The 22,109-nt window shown below is 42.7% G+C and overlaps 1 protein-coding gene across 1 annotated transcript in view; it reads right to left on the bottom strand.

Annotated features, from left to right (window-relative positions):
- The window catches only part of NAPRT (nicotinate phosphoribosyltransferase), a 341,546-nt gene that overhangs the window by 303,045 nt on the left and 16,392 nt on the right, over positions 1-22,109 (bottom strand). The gene's annotated exons all lie outside the window — the stretch shown is intronic.

A 22,109-nucleotide genomic window follows, 5' to 3' on the forward strand; every position in this document is an offset into this window, starting at 1 on the left:
CCCAGTAGTGCATTGCTGCTCGAGTCTACCTAAATATGCTTTTCAACAAGGGATATCAAGAGAACAAAACAAATTAAATAAAGTAAATTTGAAAGTTGTTTAAAACTGTATCCTCTATCTAAATCCTGAGAGTTTAGTTTTGACTTACCTAAACGTTTAAATGATTATCTTCCATACGGACAAATAAAGTGAGCTTTAAAAAAGACTCCTCCATGCTGTGTGTGAGCTCAAGCACTCTCTGTATACAGCCATAAGTTATTGTCAGAGATACAGTTCTAGAACGCTCAGTAAATAAATACCAATAGCAAATAAGTAATGCTAAACCGTACTAAGGATTACTGAAACAGTCGCACATTTCTTACAGATGACAATGCAGCTGCGTTTGTGATGTAAACCAGACCGGCGCAGCATTTGTTCGGCTACAGGACACTTTATGTACCGAACATCCCCAAGGCAGAACATACAGTGATCTGAGATGTCATCGCAGAAAATGCAGCATGCTTGCAGAAAGAGCAGGACACATGCAGGCACTTTTAGCGCTTGAACTTTGTAGTGCTGCTCCACACTAGACAGTTCTCTTCAAACAGAGCTGTGCTCTGGTTGCACTGTGTAAGTTTTCCTTAGCAAAGTGCTGTTTGAAGTGAGCAGTCAAATATGCAGTAGCACTGCAAAGCAGCAGCGCATTGCTTGTTGACTTGCTCTGAGAGAGAAAAATCAAACCCGCACCCTAGTCTTTCCCAGTCTGCAAAGCTGTTTATTCTGAATGAAAGACGTTAGTATGAGCTTTGCATTTTTTTTATTACTACATTTCTATGTTAGACCAAGAGAAAAGGAAACATGTTTATTCAAGAGACATTTTAAAATTTTCTTTTTTTTGAATTTTGAATTGCTAATTTGCAATGCAATTTTCAACTACTGCACTATATTATAAAATGTAAAAAAAAATATTTATTCTCCAGTTAATCAATACATTGCAATTGAACTGGTGCCTTAGTGTAATTTAAAATTGAATTTTATTTAAAAATAACCTGCAGAAAATGTTTCACTAAAAAAAAAATCTCATCGCAGAAAGTGAAGAAAAGTACTGCCTCTGGGCCGAACATATGGGAGTTATAATGTACAGGACATGTGATCTAGTGAATGCGCACACAGCTACAGGATAGGCAACTGGATAAGCGTATGAGAGGACACTTTACGTACAGAACATATGGGAGTTATTATGTACAGGACATGTGAACTAGTGAATGCGCACACAGCTACAGGATAGGCAACTGGATAAGCGTGTGAGAGGACACTTTACGTACAGAACATATGAGAGTTATAATGTACAGGACATGTGAACTAGTGAATGCGCACACCGCTACAGGATAGGAAACTGGATAAGAGTATGTGAGAGGACACTGTACGTACAGAACATATGAGAGTTATAATGTACAGGACATGTGATCTAGTGAATGCACACAGCTACAGGATAGGCAACTGGATAAGCGTATGTGTGAGGACACTTTACGTACAGAACATATGAGAGTTATAATGTACAGGACATGTGAACTAGTGAATGCGCACACAGCTACAGGATAGGCAACTGGATAAGCGTGTGTGAGAGGACACTTTACCTACAGAACATATGAGAGTTATAATGTACAGGACATGTGAACTAGTGAATGCGCACACAGCTACAGGATAGGCAACTGGATAAGCGTGTGTGAGAGGACACTTTACGTACAGAACATATGAGAGTTATAATGTACAGGACATGTGAACTAGTGAATGCGCACACAGATACAGGATAGGCAACTGGATAAGCGTGTGAGAGGACACATTACGTACAGAACATATGAGAGTTATAATGTACAGGACATTTGAACTAGTGAATGCGCACACAGCTACAGGATAGGCAACTGGATAAGCGTGTGAGAGGACACTTTACGTACAGAACATATGGGAGTTATAATGTACAGGACATGTGATCTAGTGAATGCGCACACAGCTACAGGATAGGCAACTGGATAAGCGTGTGAGAGGACACATTACGTACAGAACATATGAGAGTTATAATGTACAGGACATGTGAACTAGTGAATGCGCACACAGCTACAGGATAGGCAACTGGATAAGCGTGTGTGAGAGGACACTTTACGTACAGAACATATGAGAGTTATTGTGTACAGGACATGTGAACTAGTGAATGCGCACACAGCTACAGGATAGGCAACTGGATAAGCGTATGTGAGAGGACACTTTACGTACAGAACATATGAGAGTTATAATGTACAGGACATGTGAACTAGCGAATGCGCACACAGCTACAGGATAGGCAACTGGATAAGCGTATGTGTGAGGACACATTACGTACAGAACATATGAGAGTTATAATGTACAGGACATGTGAACTAGTGAATGCGCACACAGCTACAGGATAGGCAACTGGATAAGCGTAAGTGAGAGGACACTTTACGTACAGAACATATGGGAGGAGTTATAATGTACAGGACATGTGAACTAGAGAATGCGCACACAGCTACAGGATAGGCAACTGGATAAGCGTGTGAGAGGACACTTTACCTACAGAACATATGAGAGTTATAATGTACAGGACATGTGAACTAGTGAATGCGCACACAGCTACAGGATAGGCAACTGGATAAGCGTGTGTGAGAGGACACTTTACATACAGAACATATGAGAGTTATAATGTACAGGACATGTGATCTAGTGAATGCGCACACAGCTACAGGATAGGCAACTGGATAAGCGTGTGTGAGAGGACACTTTACGTACAGAACATATGAGAGTTATAATGTATAGGACATGTGATCTAGTGAATGCGCACACAGCTACAGGATAGGCAACTGGATAAGCGTGTGTGAGAGGACAGATTACGTACAGAACATATGAGAGTTATAATGTACAGGACATGTGAACTAGTGAATGCGCACACAGCTACAGGATAGGCAACTGGATAAGCGTGTGTGAGGACACATTACGTACAGAACATATGAGAGTTATAATGTACAGGACATGTGAACTAGTGAATGCGCACACAGCTACAGGATAGGCAACTGGATAAGCGTGTGTGAGGACACTTTACGTACAGAACATATGAGAGTTATTGTGTACAGGACATGTGAACTAGTGAATGCGCACACAGCTACAGGATAGGCAACTGGATAAGCGTATGTGAGAGGACACTTTACGTACAGAACATATGGGAGGAGTTATAATGTACAGGACATGTGAACTAGTGAATGCGCACACAGCTACAGGATAGGCAACTGGATAAGCGTATGTGTGAGAGGACACTTTACGTACAGAACATATGGGAGTTATAATGTACAGGACATGTGAACTAGTGAATGCGCACAGCTACAGGATAGGCAACTGGATAAGCGTATGTGAGAGGACACTTTACGTACAGAACATATGAGAGTTATAATGTACAGGACATGTGAACTAGTGAATGCGCACACAGCTACAGGATAGGCAACTGGATAAGCGTGTGTGAGAGGACACTTTACGTACAGAACATATGAGAGTTATAATGTACAGGACATGTGAACTAGTGAATGCGCACACAGCTACAGGATAGGCAACTGGATAAGAGTATGTGAGAGGACACTTTACGTACAGAACATATGAGAGTTATAATGTACAGGACATGTGAACTAGTGAATGCGCACACAGCTACAGGATAGGCAACTGGATAAGCGTGTGTGAGAGGACACTTTACGTACAGAACATATGGGAGTTATAATGTACAGGACATGTGATCTAGTGAATGCGCACACAGCTACAGGATAGGCAACTGGATAAGCGTATGTGAGAGGACACTTTACGTACAGAACATATGAGAGTTATTATGTACAGGACATGTGAACTAGTGAATGCGCACACAGCTACAGGATAGGCAACTGGATAAGCGTGTGTGAGAGGACACTTTACGTACAGAACATATGGGAGTTATTATGTACAGGACATGTGAACTAGTGAATGCGCACACAGCTACAGGATAGGCAACTGGATAAGCGTATGTGAGAGGACACTGTACGTACAGAACATATGAGAGTTATAATGTACAGGACATGTGAACTAGTGAATGCGCACACAGCTACAGGATAGGCAACTGGATAAGCGTATGTGAGAGGACACTTTACGTACAGAACATATGAGAGTTATAATGTACAGGACATGTGAACTAGTGAATGCGCACACAGCTACAGGATAGGCAACTGGATAAGCGTGTGTGAGAGGACACTTTACGTACAGAACATATGAGAGTTATAATGTACAGGACATGTGAACTAGTGAATGCGCACACAGCTACAGGATAGGCAACTGGATAAGAGTATGTGAGAGGACACTTTACGTACAGAACATATGAGAGTTATAATGTACAGGACATGTGAACTAGTGAATGCGCACACAGCTACAGGATAGGCAACTGGATAAGCGTATGTGAGAGGACACTTTACGTACAGAACATATGAGAGTTATAATGTACAGGACATGTGAACTAGTGAATGCGCACAGCTACAGGATAGGCAACTGGATAAGCGTATGTGAGAAAACACTTTACGTACAGAACATATGGGAGTTATAATGTACAGGACATGTGAACTAGGTAATGCGCACACAGCTACAGGATAGGCAACTGGATAAGCGTGTGTGAGAGGACACTTTACGTACAGAACATATGAGAGTTATAATGTACAGGACATGTGAACTAGAGAATGCGCACACAGCTACAGGATAGGCAACTGGATAAGCGTGTGTGAGAGGACACTTTACGTACAGAACATATGGGAGGAGTTATAATGTACAGGACATGTGAACTAGTGAATGCGCACACAGCTACAGGATAGGCAACTGGATAAGCGTGTGTGAGAGGACACTTTACGTACAGAACATATGAGAGTTATAATGTACAGGACATGTGAACTAGTGAATGCGCACACAGCTACAGGATAGGCAACTGGATAAGCGTATGTGAGAGGACACTTTACGTACAGAACATATGGGAGTTATGTACAGGACATGTGATCTAGTGAATGCGCACACCGCTACAGGATAGGCAACTGGATAAGCGTATGTGAGAGGACACTTTACGTACAGAACATATGAGAGTTATAATGTACAGGACATGTGAACTAGTGAATGCGCACACAGCTACAGGATAGGCAACTGGATAAGCGTGTGTGAGAGGACACTTTACGTACAGAACATATGAGAGTTATAATGTACAGGACATGTGATCTAGTGAATGCGCACACAGCTACAGGATAGGCAACTGGATAAGCGTGTGTGAGAGGACACTTTACGTACAGAACATATGAGAGTTATAATGTACAGGACATGTGAACTAGTGAATGCGCACACAGCTACAGGATAGGCAACTGGATAAGCGTGTGTGAGAGGACACTTTACATACAGAACATATGAGAGTTATAATGTACAGGACATGTGAACTAGAGAATGCGCACACAGCTACAGGATAGGCAACTGGATAAGCGTATGTGAGAGGACACTTTACGTACAGAACATATGAGAGTTATAATGTACAGGACATGTGAACTAGAGAATGCGCACACAGATACAGGATAGGCAACTGGATAAGCGTATGTGAGAGGACACATTACGTACAGAACATATGAGAGTTATAATGTACAGGACATGTGATCTAGTGAATGCGCACACCGCTACAGGATAGGCAACTGGATAAGCGTGTGTGAGAGGACACTTTACGTACAGAACATATGAGAGTTATAATGTACAGGACATGTGAACTAGTGAATGCGCACACAGCTACAGGATAGGCAACTGGATAAGCGTGTGTGAGAGGACACTTTACGTACAGAACATATGGGAGTTATTATGTACAGGACATGTGAACTAGTGAATGCGCACACAGCTACAGGATAGGCAACTGGATAAGCGTATGTGAGAGGACACTTTACGTACAGAGCATATGAGAGTTATAATGTACAGGACATGTGAACTAGTGAATGCGCACACAGCTACAGGATAGGCAACTGGATAAGCGTATGTGAGAGGACACTTTACGTACAGAACATATGGGAGGAGTTATAATGTACAGGACATGTGAACTAGAGAATGCGCACACAGCTACAGGATAGGCAACTGGATAAGCGTATGTGAGAGGACACTTTACGTACAGAGCATATGAGAGTTATAATGTACAGGACATGTGAACTAGTGAATGCGCACACAGCTACAGGATAGGCAACTGGATAAGCGTGTGTGAGAGGACACTTTACGTACAGAACATATGGGAGGAGTTATAATGTACAGGACATGTGAACTAGAGAATGCGCACAAAGCTACAGGATAGGCAACTGGATAAGCGTGTGAGAGGACACTTTACCTACAGAACATATGAGAGTTATAATGTACAGGACATGTGATCTAGTGAATGCGCACACAGATACAGGATAGGCAACTGGATAAGCGTGTGTGAGAGGACACTTTACGTACAGAACATATGAGAGTTATAATGTATAGGACATGTGAACTAGTGAATGCGCACACAGCTACAGGATAGGCAACTGGATAAGCGTGTGAGAGGACACTTTACGTACAGAACATATGAGAGTTATAATGTATAGGACATGTGAACTAGTGAATGCGCACACAGCTACAGGATAGGCAACTGGATAAGCGTATGTGAGAGGACACTTTACGTACAGAACATATGAGAGTAATAATGTATAGGACATGTGATCTAGTGAATGCGCACACAGCTACAGGATAGGCAACTGGATAAGCGTATGTGTGAGAGGACACTTTACGTACAGAACATATGAGAGTTATAATGTACAGGACATGTGATCTAGTGAATGCGCACACAGCTACAGGATAGGCAACTGGATAAGCGTATGTGTGAGAGGACACTTTACGTACAGAACATATGAGAGTTATAATGTACAGGACATGTGATCTAGTGAATGCGCACACAGCTACAGGATAGGCAACTGGATAAGCGTATGTGTGAGAGGACACTTTACGTACAGAACATATGAGAGTTATAATGTACAGGACATGTGATCTAGTGAATGCGCACACAGCTACAGGATAGGCAACTGGATAAGCGTGTGAGAGGACACATTACGTACAGAACATATGAGAGTTATAATGTACAGGACATGTGAACAAGTGAATGCGCACACAGCTACAGGATAGGCAACTGGATAAGCGTGTGTGAGGACACTTTACGTACAGAACATGTGAGTGTTATAATGTACAGGACATGTGAACTAGTGAATGCGCACACAGCTACAGGATAGGCAACTGGATAAGCGTGTGTGAGGACACTTTACGTACAGAACATATGGGAGGAGTTATAATGTACAGGACATGTGAACTAGTGAATGCGCACACAGCTACAGGATAGGCAACTGGATAAGCATGTGAGAGGACACTTTACGTACAGAACATATGGGAGTTATAATGTACAGGACATGTGAACTAGTGAATGCGCACAGCTACAGGATAGGCAACTGGATAAGCGTATGTGAGAGGACACTTTACGTACAGAGCATATGAGAGTTATAATGTACAGGACATGTGAACTAGTGAATGCGCACACAGCTACAGGATAGGCAACTGGATAAGCGTGTGTGAGAGGACACTTTACGTACAGAACATATGGGAGGAGTTATAATGTACAGGACATGTGAACTAGAGAATGCGCACACAGCTACAGGATAGGCAACTGGATAAGCGTGTGAGAGGACACTTTACCTACAGAACATATGAGAGTTATAATGTACAGGACATGTGATCTAGTGAATGCGCACACAGATACAGGATAGGCAACTGGATAAGCGTGTGTGAGAGGACACTTTACGTACAGAACATATGAGAGTTATAATGTATAGGACATGTGAACTAGTGAATGCGCACACAGCTACAGGATAGGCAACTGGATAAGCGTGTGAGAGGACACTTTACGTACAGAACATATGAGAGTTATAATGTATAGGACATGTGAACTAGTGAATGCGCACACAGCTACAGGATAGGCAACTGGATAAGCGTATGTGAGAGGACACTTTACGTACAGAACATATGAGAGTTATAATGTACAGGACATGTGATCTAGTGAATGCGCACACAGCTACAGGATAGGCAACTGGATAAGCGTATGTGTGAGAGGACACTTTACGTACAGAACATATGAGAGTTATAATGTACAGGACATGTGATCTAGTGAATGCGCACACAGCTACAGGATAGGCAACTGGATAAGCGTATGTGTGAGAGGACACTTTACGTACAGAACATATGAGAGTTATAATGTACAGGACATGTGATCTAGTGAATGCGCACACAGCTACAGGATAGGCAACTGGATAAGCGTGTGAGAGGACACATTACGTACAGAACATATGAGAGTTATAATGTACAGGACATGTGAACAAGTGAATGCGCACACAGCTACAGGATAGGCAACTGGATAAGCGTGTGTGAGGACACTTTACGTACAGAACATGTGAGTGTTATAATGTACAGGACATGTGAACTAGTGAATGCGCACACAGCTACAGGATAGGCAACTGGATAAGCGTGTGTGAGGACACTTTACGTACAGAACATATGGGAGGAGTTATAATGTACAGGACATGTGAACTAGTGAATGCGCACACAGCTACAGGATAGGCAACTGGATAAGCATGTGAGAGGACACTTTACGTACAGAACATATGGGAGTTATAATGTACAGGACATGTGAACTAGTGAATGCGCACAGCTACAGGATAGGCAACTGGATAAGCGTATGTGAGAGGACACTTTACGTACAGAACATATGAGAGTTATAATGTACAGGACATGTGAACTAGTGAATGCGCACACAGCTACAGGATAGGCAACTGGATAAGCGTATGTGAGAGGACACTTTACGTACAGAACATATGAGAGTTATAATGTACAGGACATGTGAACTAGTGAATGCGCACACAGCTACAGGATAGGCAACTGGATAAGCGTGTGTGAGAGGACACTTTACGTACAGAACATATGGGAGTTATAATGTACAGGACATGTGATCTAGTGAATGCGCACACAGCTACAGGATAGGCAACTGGATAAGCGTGTGAGAGGACACTTTACGTACAGAACATGTGAGTGTTATAATGTACAGGACATGTGAACTAGTGAATGCGCACACAGCTACAGGATAGGCAACTGGATAAGCGTGTGTGAGGACACTTTACGTACAGAACATATGGGAGGAGTTATAATGTACAGGACATGTGAACTAGTGAATGCGCACACAGCTACAGGATAGGCAACTGGATAAGCGTGTGAGAGGACACTTTACGTACAGAACATATGGGAGTTATAATGTACAGGACATGTGAACTAGTGAATGCGCACAGCTACAGGATAGGCAACTGGATAAGCGTATGTGAGAGGACACTTTACGTACAGAACATATGAGAGTTATAATGTACAGGACATGTGAACTAGTGAATGCGCACACAGCTACAGGATAGGCAACTGGATAAGAGTATGTGAGAGGACACTTTACGTACAGAACATATGAGAGTTATTGTGTACAGGACATGTGAACTAGTGAATGCGCACACAGCTACAGGATAGGCAACTGGATAAGCGTATGTGAGAGGACACTTTACGTACAGAACATATGAGAGTTATAATGTACAGGACATGTGAACTAGTGAATGCGCACACAGCTACAGGATAGGCAACTGGATAAGCGTGTGTGAGAGGACACTTTACGTACAGAACATATGGGAGTTATAATGTACAGGACATGTGATCTAGTGAATGCGCACACAGCTACAGGATAGGCAACTGGATAAGCGTGTGAGAGGACACTTTACGTACAGAACATATGAGAGTTATTATGTACAGGACATGTGAACTAGTGAATGCGCACACAGCTACAGGATAGGCAACTGGATAAGCGTGTGTGAGAGGACACTTTACGTACAGAACATATGGGAGGAGTTATAATGTACAGGACATGTGAACTAGTGAATGCGCACACAGCTACAGGATAGGCAACTGGATAAGCGTGTGTGAGAGGACACTTTACGTACAGAACATATGGGAGTTATTATGTACAGGACATGTGAACTAGCGAATGCGCACACAGCTACAGGATAGGCAACTGGATAAGCGTATGTGAGAGGACACTTTACGTACAGAACATATGAGAGTTATAATGTACAGGACATGTGAACTAGCGAATGCGCACACAGCTACAGGATAGGCAACTGGATAAGCGTGTGAGAGGACACTTTACCTACAGAACATATGAGAGTTATAATGTACAGGACATGTGATCTAGTGAATGCGCACACAGATACAGGATAGGCAACTGGATAAGCGTGTGTGAGAGGACACTTTACGTACAGAACATATGAGAGTTATAATGTATAGGACATGTGAACTAGTGAATGCGCACACAGCTACAGGATAGGCAACTGGATAAGCGTGTGTGAGAGGACACTTTACGTACAGAACATATGGGAGTTATTATGTACAGGACATGTGAACTAGTGAATGCGCACACAGCTACAGGATAGGCAACTGGATAAGCATGTGAGAGGACACTTTACGTACAGAACATATGAGAGTTATAATGTACAGGACATGTGAACTAGTGAATGCGCACACAGCTACAGGATAGGCAACTGGATAAGCGTATGTGAGAGGACACTTTACGTACAGAACATATGAGAGTTATAATGTACAGGACATGTGATCTAGTGAATGCGCACACAGCTACAGGATAGGCAACTGGATAAGCGTATGTGAGAGGACACTTTACGTACAGAACATATGAGAGTTATAATGTACAGGACATGTGAACTAGTGAATGCGCACACAGCTACAGGATAGGCAACTGGATAAGCGTATGTGAGAGGACACTTTACGTACAGAACATATGAGAGTTATAATGTACAGGACATGTGAACTAGTGAATGCGCACACAGCTACAGGATAGGCAACTGGATAAGCGTGTGAGAGGACACTTTACGTACAGAACATATGAGAGTTATAATGTACAGGACATGTGAACTAGTGAATGCGCACACAGCTACAGGATAGGCAACTGGATAAGCGTGTGTGAGAGGACACTTTACGTACAGAACATATGGGAGTTATAATGTACAGGACATGTGATCTAGTGAATGCGCACACAGCTACAGGATAGGCAACTGGATAAGCGTGTGTGAGAGGACACTTTACGTACAGAACATATGGGAGTTATAATGTACAGGACATGTGAACTAGTGAATGCGCACACAGCTACAGGATAGGCAACTGGATAAGCGTGTGAGAGGACACTTTACGTACAGAACATATGAGAGTTATAATGTACAGGACATGTGAACTAGTGAATGCGCACACAGCTACAGGATAGGCAACTGGATAAGCGTGTGTGAGAGGACACTTTACGTACAGAACATATGGGAGGAGTTATAATGTACAGGACATGTGAACTAGTGAATGCGCACACAGCTACAGGATAGGCAACTGGATAAGCGTGTGTGAGAGGACACTTTACGTACAGAACATATGGGAGTTATTATGTACAGGACATGTGAACTAGCGAATGCGCACACAGCTACAGGATAGGCAACTGGATAAGCGTATGTGAGAGGACACTTTACGTACAGAACATATGGGAGTTATTATGTACAGGACATGTGAACTAGCGAATGCGCACACAGCTACAGGATAGGCAACTGGATAAGCGTATGTGAGAGGACACTTTACGTACAGAACATATGAGAGTTATAATGTACAGGACATGTGAACTAGCGAATGCGCACACAGCTACAGGATAGGCAACTGGATAAGCGTATGTGTGAGGACACTTTACGTACAGAACATATGAGAGTTATAATGTACAGGACATGTGAACTAGTGAATGCGCACACAGCTACAGGATAGGCAACTGGATAAGCGTGTGTGAGAGGACACTTTACGTACAGAACATATGAGAGTTATAATGTACAGGACATGTGAACTAGAGAATGCGCACACAGCTACAGGATAGGCAACTGGATAAGCGTGTGTGAGAGGACACTTTACGTACAGAACATATGGGAGGAGTTATAATGTACAGGACATGTGAAAAAGTGAATGCGCACACAGCTACAGGATAGGCAACTGGATAAGCGTGTGAGAGGACACTTTACCTACAGAACATATGAGAGTTATAATGTACAGGACATGTGATCTAGTGAATGCGCACACAGATACAGGATAGGCAACTGGATAAGCGTGTGTGAGAGGACACTTTACGTACAGAACATATGAGAGTTATAATGTACAGGACATGTGAACTAGTGAATGCGCACACAGCTACAGGATAGGCAACTGGATAAGCGTGTGAGAGGACACTTTATGTACAGAACATATGAGAGTTATTATGTACAGGACATGTGAACTAGTGAATGCGCACACAGCTACAGGATAGGCAACTGGATAAGCGTATGTGAGAGGACACTTTACGTACAGAACATATGAGAGTTATAATGTACAGGACATGTGAACTAGTGAATGCGCACACAGCTACAGGATAGGCAACTGGATAAGCGTGTGAGAGGACACTTTACCTACAGAACATATGAGAGTTATAATGTACAGGACATGTGATCTAGTGAATGCGCACACAGATACAGGATAGGCAACTGGATAAGCGTGTGTGAGAGGACACTTTACGTACAGAACATATGAGAGTTATAATGTATAGGACATGTGAACTAGTGAATGCGCACACAGCTACAGGATAGGCAACTGGATAAGCGTGTGAGAGGACACTTTACGTACAGAACATATGAGAGTTATAATGTATAGGACATGTGAACTAGTGAATGCGCACACAGCTACAGCATAGGCAACTGGATAAGCGTATGTGAGAGGACACTTTACGTACAGAACATATGAGAGTAATAATGTATAGGACATGTGATCTAGTGAATGCGCACACAGCTACAGGATAGGCAACTGGATAAGCGTATGTGTGAGAGGACACTTTACGTACAGAACATATGAGAGTTATATTGTACAGGACATGTGATCTAGTGAATGCGCACACAGCTACAGGATAGGCAACTGGATAAGCGTGTGAGAGGACACATTACGTACAGAACATATGAGAGTTATAATGTACAGGACATGTGAACAAGTGAATGCGCACACAGCTACAGGATAGGCAACTGGATAAGCGTGTGTGAGGACACTTTACGTACAGAACATGTGAGAGTTATAATGTACAGGACATGTGAACTAGTGAATGCGCACACAGCTACAGGATAGGCAACTGGATAAGCGTGTGTGAGAGACACTTTACGTACAGAACATATGAGAGTTATTGTGTACAGGACATGTGAACTAGTGAATGCGCACACAGCTACAGGATAGGCAACTGGATAAGCGTATGTGAGAGGACACTTTACGTACAGAACATATGGGAGGAGTTATAATGTACAGGACATGTGAACTAGTGAATGCGCACACAGCTACAGGATAGGCAACTGGATAAGCGTATGTGTGAGAGGACACTTTACGTACAGAACATATGGGAGTTATAATGTACAGGACATGTGAACTAGTGAATGCGCACACAGCTACAGGATAGGCAACTGGATAAGCGTATGTGAGAGGACACTTTACGTACAGAACATATGAGAGTTATAATGTACAGGACATGTGAACTAGTGAATGCGCACACAGCTACAGGATAGGCAACTGGATAAGAGTATGTGAGAGGACACTTTACGTACAGAACATATGAGAGTTATAATGTACAGGACATGTGAACTAGTGAATGCGCACACAGCTACAGGATAGGCAACTGGATAAGCGTATGTGAGAGGACACTTTACGTACAGAACATATGAGAGTTATAATGTACAGGACATGTGAACTAGTGAATGCGCACACAGCTACAGGATAGGCAACTGGATAAGCGTGTGTGAGAGGACACTTTACGTACAGAACATATGGGAGTTATAATGTACAGGACATGTGATCTAGTGAATGCGCACACAGCTACAGGATAGGCAACTGGATAAGCGTGTGAGAGGACACTTTACGTACAGAACATATGAGAGTTATAATGTACAGGACATGTGAACTAGTGAATGCGCACACAGCTACAGGATAGGCAACTGGATAAGCGTATGTGAGAGGACACTTTACGTACAGAACATATGAGAGTTATAATGTACAGGACATGTGAACTAGTGAATGCGCACACAGCTACAGGATAGGCAACTGGATAAGCGTATGTGAGAGGACACTTTACGTACAGAACATATGAGAGTTATAATGTACAGGACATGTGAACTAGTGAATGCGCACACAGCTACAGGATAGGCAACTGGATAAGCGTATGTGAGAGGACACTTTACGTACAGAACATATGAGAGTTATAATGTACAGGACATGTGAACTAGTGAATGCGCACACAGCTACAGGATAGGCAACTGGATAAGCGTGTGTGAGAGGACACTTTACGTACAGAACATATTTTTTTTATAATGTACAGGACATGTGAACTAGTGAATGCGCACACAGCTACAGGATAGGCAACTGGATAAGCGTGTGAGAGGACACTTTACGTACAGAACATATGAGAGTTATAATGTACAGGACATGTGAACTAGTGAATGCGCACACAGCTACAGGATAGGCAACTGGATAAGCGTATGTGAGAGGACACTTTACGTACAGAACATATGAGAGTTATAATGTACAGGACATGTGAACTAGTGAATGCGCACACAGCTACAGGATAGGCAACTGGATAAGCGTGTGTGAGAGGACACTTTACGTACAGAACATATGGGAGTTATTATGTACAGGACATGTGAACTAGTGAATGCGCACACAGCTACAGGATAGGCAACTGGATAAGCGTATGTGAGAGGACACTTTACGTACAGAACATATGGGAGTTATAATGTACAGGACATGTGAACTAGTGAATGCGCACACAGCTACAGGATAGGCAACTGGATAAGCGTGTGAGAGGACACTTTACTGTACAGAACATATGAGAGTTATTATGTACAGGACATGTGAACTAGTGAATGCGCACACAGCTACAGGATAGGCAACTGGATAAGCGTATGTGAGAGGACACTTTACGTACAGAACATATGAGAGAGTTATAATGTACAGGACATGTGAACTAGTGAATGCGCACACAGCTACAGGATAGGCAACTGGATAAGCGTGTTAGAGGACACTTTACCTACAGAACATATGAGAGTTATAATGTACAGGACATGTGAACTAGTGAATGCGCACACAGCTACAGGATAGGCAACTGGATAAGCGTATGTGAGAGGACACTTTACGTACAGAACATATGAGAGTTATAATGTATAGGACATGTGATCTAGTGAATGCGCACACAGCTACAGGATAGGCAACTGGATAAGCGTGTGAGAGGACACTTTACGTACAGAACATATGAGAGTTATAATGTACAGGACATGTGATCTAGTGAATGCGCACACAGCTACAGGATAGGCAACTGGATAAGCGTGTGAGAGGACACATTACGTACAGAACATATGAGAGTTATAATGTACAGGACATGTGATCTAGTGAATGCGCACACAGCTACAGGATAGGCAACTGGAGAAGCGTGTGAGAGGACACATTACGTACAGAACATATGAGAGTTATAATGTACAGGACATGTGAACTAGTGAATGCGCACACAGCTACAGGATAGGCAACTGGAGAAGCGTGTGAGAGGACACTTTACGTACAGAACATATGAGAGTTATAATGTATAGGACATGTGAACTAGTGAATGCGCACACAGCTACAGGATAGGCAACTGGATAAGCGTATGTGAGAGGACACTTTACGTACAGAACATATGAGAGTTATAATGTATAGGACATGTGATCTAGTGAATGCGCACACAGCTACAGGATAGGCAACTGGATAAGCGTGTGAGAGGACACTTTACGTACAGAACATATGAGAGTTATAATGTACAGGACATGTGAACTAGTGAATGCGCACACAGCTACAGGATAGGCAACTGGATAAGCGTATGTGAGAGGACACTTTACGTACAGAACATATGAGAGTTATAATGTACAGGACATGTGAACTAGTGAATGCGCACACAGCTACAGGATAGGCAACTGGATAAGCGTATGTGAGAGGACACTTTACGTACAGAACATATGGGAGGAGTTATAATGTACAGGACATGTTAACTAGTGAATGCGCACACAGCTACAGGATAGGCAACTGGATAAGCGTATGTGTGAGAGGACACTTTACGTACAGAACATATGGGAGTTATAATGTACAGGACATGTGAACTAGTGAATGCGCACACAGCTACAGGATAGGCAACTGGATAAGCGTATGTGAGAGGACACTTTACGTACAGAACATATGAGAGTTATAATGTACAGGACATGTGAACTAGTGAATGCGCACACAGCTACAGGATAGGCAACTGGATAAGCGTGTGTGAGAGGACACTTTACGTACAGAACATATGGGAGGAGTTATAATGTACAGGACATGTGAACTAGTGAATGCGCACACAGCTACAGGATAGGCAACTGGATAAGCGTGTGTGAGAGGACACTTTACGTACAGAACATATGGGAGTTATTATGTACAGGACATGTGAACTAGTGAATGCGCACACAGCTACAGGATAGGCAACTGGATAAGCGTATGTGAGAGGACACTGTACGTACAGAACATATGAGAGTTATAATGTACAGGACATGTGAACTAGTGAATGCGCACACAGCTACAGGATAGGCAACTGGATAAGCGTGTGTGAAAGGACACTTTACGTACAGAACATATGGGAGTTATTATGTACAGGACATGTGAACTAGTGAATGCGCACACAGCTACAGGATAGGCAACTGGATAAGCGTATGTGAGAGGACACTTTACGTACAGAACATATGAGAGTTATAATGTACAGGACATGTGAACTAGTGAATGCGCACACAGCTACAGGATAGGCAACTGGATAAGCGTGTGTGAGAGGACACTTTACGTACAGAACATATGAGAGTTATAATGTACAGGACATGTGAACTAGAGAATGCGCACACAGCTACAGGATAGGCAACTGGATAAGCGTATGTGAGAGGACACTTTACGTACAGAACATATGAGAGTTATAATGTACAGGACATGTGAACTAGAGAATGCGCACACAGCTACAGGATAGGCAACTGGATAAGCGTGTGTGAGAGGACACTTTACGTACAGAACATATGAGAGTTATAATGTACAGGACATGTGAACTAGTGAATGCGCACACAGCTACAGGATAGGCAACTGGATAAGCGTGTGTGAGAGGACACTTTACGTACAGAACATATGGGAGTTATTATGTACAGGACATGTGAACTAGTGAATGCGCACACAGCTACAGGATAGGCAACTGGATAAGCGTATGTGAGAGGACACTTTACGTACAGAACATATGGGAGTTATAATGTACAGGACATGTGAACTAGTGAATGCGCACACAGCTACAGGATAGGCAACTGGATAAGCGTGTGAGAGGACACTTTATGTACAGAACATATGAGAGTTATTATGTACAGGACATGTGAACTAGTGAATGCGCACACAGCTACAGGATAGGCAACTGGATAAGCGTATGTGAGAGGACACTTTACGTACAGAACATATGAGAGAGTTATAATGTACAGGACATGTGAACTAGTGAATGCGCACACAGCTACAGGATAGGCAACTGGATAAGCGTGTTAGAGGACACTTTACCTACAGAACATATGAGAGTTATAATGTACAGGACATGTGAACTAGTGAATGCGCACACAGCTACAGGATAGGCAACTGGATAAGCGTATGTGAGAGGACACTTTACGTACAGAACATATGAGAGTTATAATGTATAGGACATGTGATCTAGTGAATGCGCACACAGCTACAGGATAGGCAACTGGATAAGCGTGTGAGAGGACACTTTACGTACAGAACATATGAGAGTTATAATGTACAGGACATGTGATCTAGTGAATGCGCACACAGCTACAGGATAGGCAACTGGATAAGCGTGTGAGAGGACACATTACGTACAGAACATATGAGAGTTATAATGTACAGGACATGTGATCTAGTGAATGCGCACACAGCTACAGGATAGGCAACTGGAGAAGCGTGTGAGAGGACACATTACGTACAGAACATATGAGAGTTATAATGTACAGGACATGTGAACTAGTGAATGCGCACACAGCTACAGGATAGGCAACTGGAGAAGCGTGTGAGAGGACACTTTACGTACAGAACATATGAGAGTTATAATGTATAGGACATGTGAACTAGTGAATGCGCACACAGCTACAGGATAGGCAACTGGATAAGCGTATGTGAGAGGACACTTTACGTACAGAACATATGAGAGTTATAATGTATAGGACATGTGATCTAGTGAATGCGCACACAGCTACAGGATAGGCAACTGGATAAGCGTGTGAGAGGACACTTTACGTACAGAACATATGAGAGTTATAATGTACAGGACATGTGAACTAGTGAATGCGCACACAGCTACAGGATAGGCAACTGGATAAGCGTATGTGAGAGGACACTTTACGTACAGAACATATGAGAGTTATAATGTACAGGACATGTGAACTAGTGAATGCGCACACAGCTACAGGATAGGCAACTGGATAAGCGTATGTGAGAGGACACTTTACGTACAGAACATATGGGAGGAGTTATAATGTACAGGACATGTTAACTAGTGAATGCGCACACAGCTACAGGATAGGCAACTGGATAAGCGTATGTGTGAGAGGACACTTTACGTACAGAACATATGGGAGTTATAATGTACAGGACATGTGAACTAGTGAATGCGCACACAGCTACAGGATAGGCAACTGGATAAGCGTATGTGAGAGGACACTTTACGTACAGAACATATGAGAGTTATAATGTACAGGACATGTGAACTAGTGAATGCGCACACAGCTACAGGATAGGCAACTGGATAAGCGTGTGTGAGAGGACACTTTACGTACAGAACATATGGGAGGAGTTATAATGTACAGGACATGTGAACTAGTGAATGCGCACACAGCTACAGGATAGGCAACTGGATAAGCGTGTGTGAGAGGACACTTTACGTACAGAACATATGGGAGTTATTATGTACAGGACATGTGAACTAGTGAATGCGCACACAGCTACAGGATAGGCAACTGGATAAGCGTATGTGAGAGGACACTGTACGTACAGAACATATGAGAGTTATAATGTACAGGACATGTGAACTAGTGAATGCGCACACAGCTACAGGATAGGCAACTGGATAAGCGTGTGTGAAAGGACACTTTACGTACAGAACATATGGGAGTTATTATGTACAGGACATGTGAACTAGTGAATGCGCACACAGCTACAGGATAGGCAACTGGATAAGCGTGTGTGAGAGGACACTTTACGTACAGAACATATGGGAGTTATTATGTACAGGACATGTGAACTAGTGAATGCGCACACAGCTACAGGATAGGCAACTGGATAAGCGTATGTGAGAGGACACTGTACGTACAGAACATATGAGAGTTATAATGTACAGGACATGTGAACTAGTGAATGCGCACACAGCTACAGGATAGGCAACTGGATAAGCGTATGTGTGAGGACACATTACGTACAGAACATATGAGAGTTATAATGTACAGGACATGTGAACTAGTGAATGCGCACACAGCTACAGGATAGGCAACTGGATAAGCGTATGTGAGAGGACACTTTACGTACAGAACATGTGAGAGTTATAATGTACAGGACATGTGAACTAGTGAATGCGCACACAGCTACAGGAAAAGCAACTGGATAAGCGTATGTGAGAGGACACTTTACGTACAGAACATATGGGAGTTATAATGTACAGGACATGTGAACTAGTGAATGCGCACACAGCCACAGGAAAAGCAACTGGATAAGCGTATGTGAGAGGACACTTTACGTACAGAACATATGAGAGTTATAATGTACAGGACATGTGAACTAGTGAATGCGCACACAGCTACAGGATAGGCAACTGGATAAGCGTGTGTGAGAGGACACTTTACGTACAGAACATATGGGAGGAGTTATAATGTACAGGACATGTGAACTAGTGAATGCGCACAGCTACAGGATAGGCAACTGGATAAGCGTATGTGAGAGGACACTTTACGTACAGAACATATGGGAGTTATAATGTACAGGACATGTGAACTAGTGAATGCGCACACCGCTACAGGATAGGCAACTGGATAAGCGTATGTGAGAAAACACTTTACGTACAGAACATATGGGAGTTATAATGTACAGGACATGTGAACTAGTGAATGCGCACACAGCTACAGGATAGGCAACTGGATAAGCGTATGTGAGAGGACACTTTACGTACAGAACATATGAGAGTTATAATGTACAGGACATGTGATCTAGTGAATGCGCACACAGCTACAGGATAGGCAACTGGATAAGCGTATGTGAGAGGACACTTTACGTACAGAACATATGAGAGTTATAATGTACAGGACATGTGATCTAGTGAATGCGCACACAGCTACAGGATAGGCAACTGGATAAGCGTATGTGAGAGGACACTGTACGTACAGAACATATGAGAGTTATAATGTACAGGACATGTGATCTAGTGAATGCGCACACAGCTACAGGATAGGCAACTGGATAAGCGTATGTGAGAGGACACTTTACGTACAGAACATATGAGAGTTATAATGTACAGGACATGTGAACTAGTGAATGCGCACACAGCTACAGGATAGGCAACTGGATAAGCGTGTGAGAGGACACTTTACGTACAGAACATATGAGAGTTATTGTGTACAGGACATGTGATCTAGTGAATGCGCACACAGCTACAGGATAGGCAACTGGATAAGCGTATGTGAGAGGACACTTTACGTACAGAACATATGAGAGTTATTGTGTACAGGACATGTGATCTAGTGAATGCGCACACAGCTACAGGATAAGCTTGTGTGAGACTCTCTGGATGTCCCACCAAAAGTTTCAAAATCATTATTCACAATAAGGTCATAAAGGCACATCTGATACCTAGGGATATTAATGCTACAGCCGTAGGGCCACAACTGGCCCTCTGATGGTTTGGGTATGTCCCTTAGAACCACAGACCAAACACTATATAAAGGTCTGAGGGTCCATTCTAAAGCACACACTTTATTCTCAGGACAGTCCTATGTGCTTATTGTCAGAATCCTTTGGTCAGTACTCTCTCTGATAGGTCATCCCATGTATGTACCTAGCGAGTCCGTGTGCACAGCTGCTTCTGAAAGGAATAACCTCCAACATCAAGTCATAACCCCTTGCTCACTTTCTGGGATCCCCCACTGTCCCCTGCAATAAACTCTGACCTCAGATCTTCTATTCAGCACATAAGGTTAGATGCGCACCTTGTAAATAGTCTTAAAAGGTGATTTCTTGGAGAAGAAAAATGGGACTTGTACAAATCTGGTACTGAAGTGGTTAAGGTCTTTTTTCTTCACCCAGCATGTAGCAAATTCTTTGCATTTCTTAGGTGTTTAAAGGGACATTCCAGAGCAAGCAATTCAGGAACTCTTTGCAACAGACTAATTTTTTTAAAACACACAGAAGAAACAATTCTTAACATTTTGTAATCTCTTATGCATATAATTTATTAAATCTTACAATGCTATGAGATTGGCATCTAGCAGACACGCCTGTACCGATCTTTTTTTTTTTAAAGCCACCAGTATATTGAAGTGACAAAGCAAACTCCTCTGGGATTATATAAATACAGATTAGTTCACACTGCAACGTCCCTTTATTTCTTGATCTATAATCTGCCTTTTAGAGCAACTAGTCTAGTCTTTACAGCATCATAGATTTATAGAGTGCCAACCCAATCCACAGCGCCATAGCACAGGGGCCCAACGTACAAGGTACCAACTGACGTACATCACAATTACACAAGGTGACTTACAGGACAGGTTGGAAATCAGAGAAATGGGCTATAGGTGGTGTGGTGGAGGTAAAAAAAAAGTGCGTTAATA

This window comes from Bombina bombina, chromosome 5, assembly GCF_027579735.1.
Source record: "Bombina bombina isolate aBomBom1 chromosome 5, aBomBom1.pri, whole genome shotgun sequence".
Taxonomy (NCBI): Eukaryota; Metazoa; Chordata; class Amphibia; order Anura; family Bombinatoridae; genus Bombina; species Bombina bombina.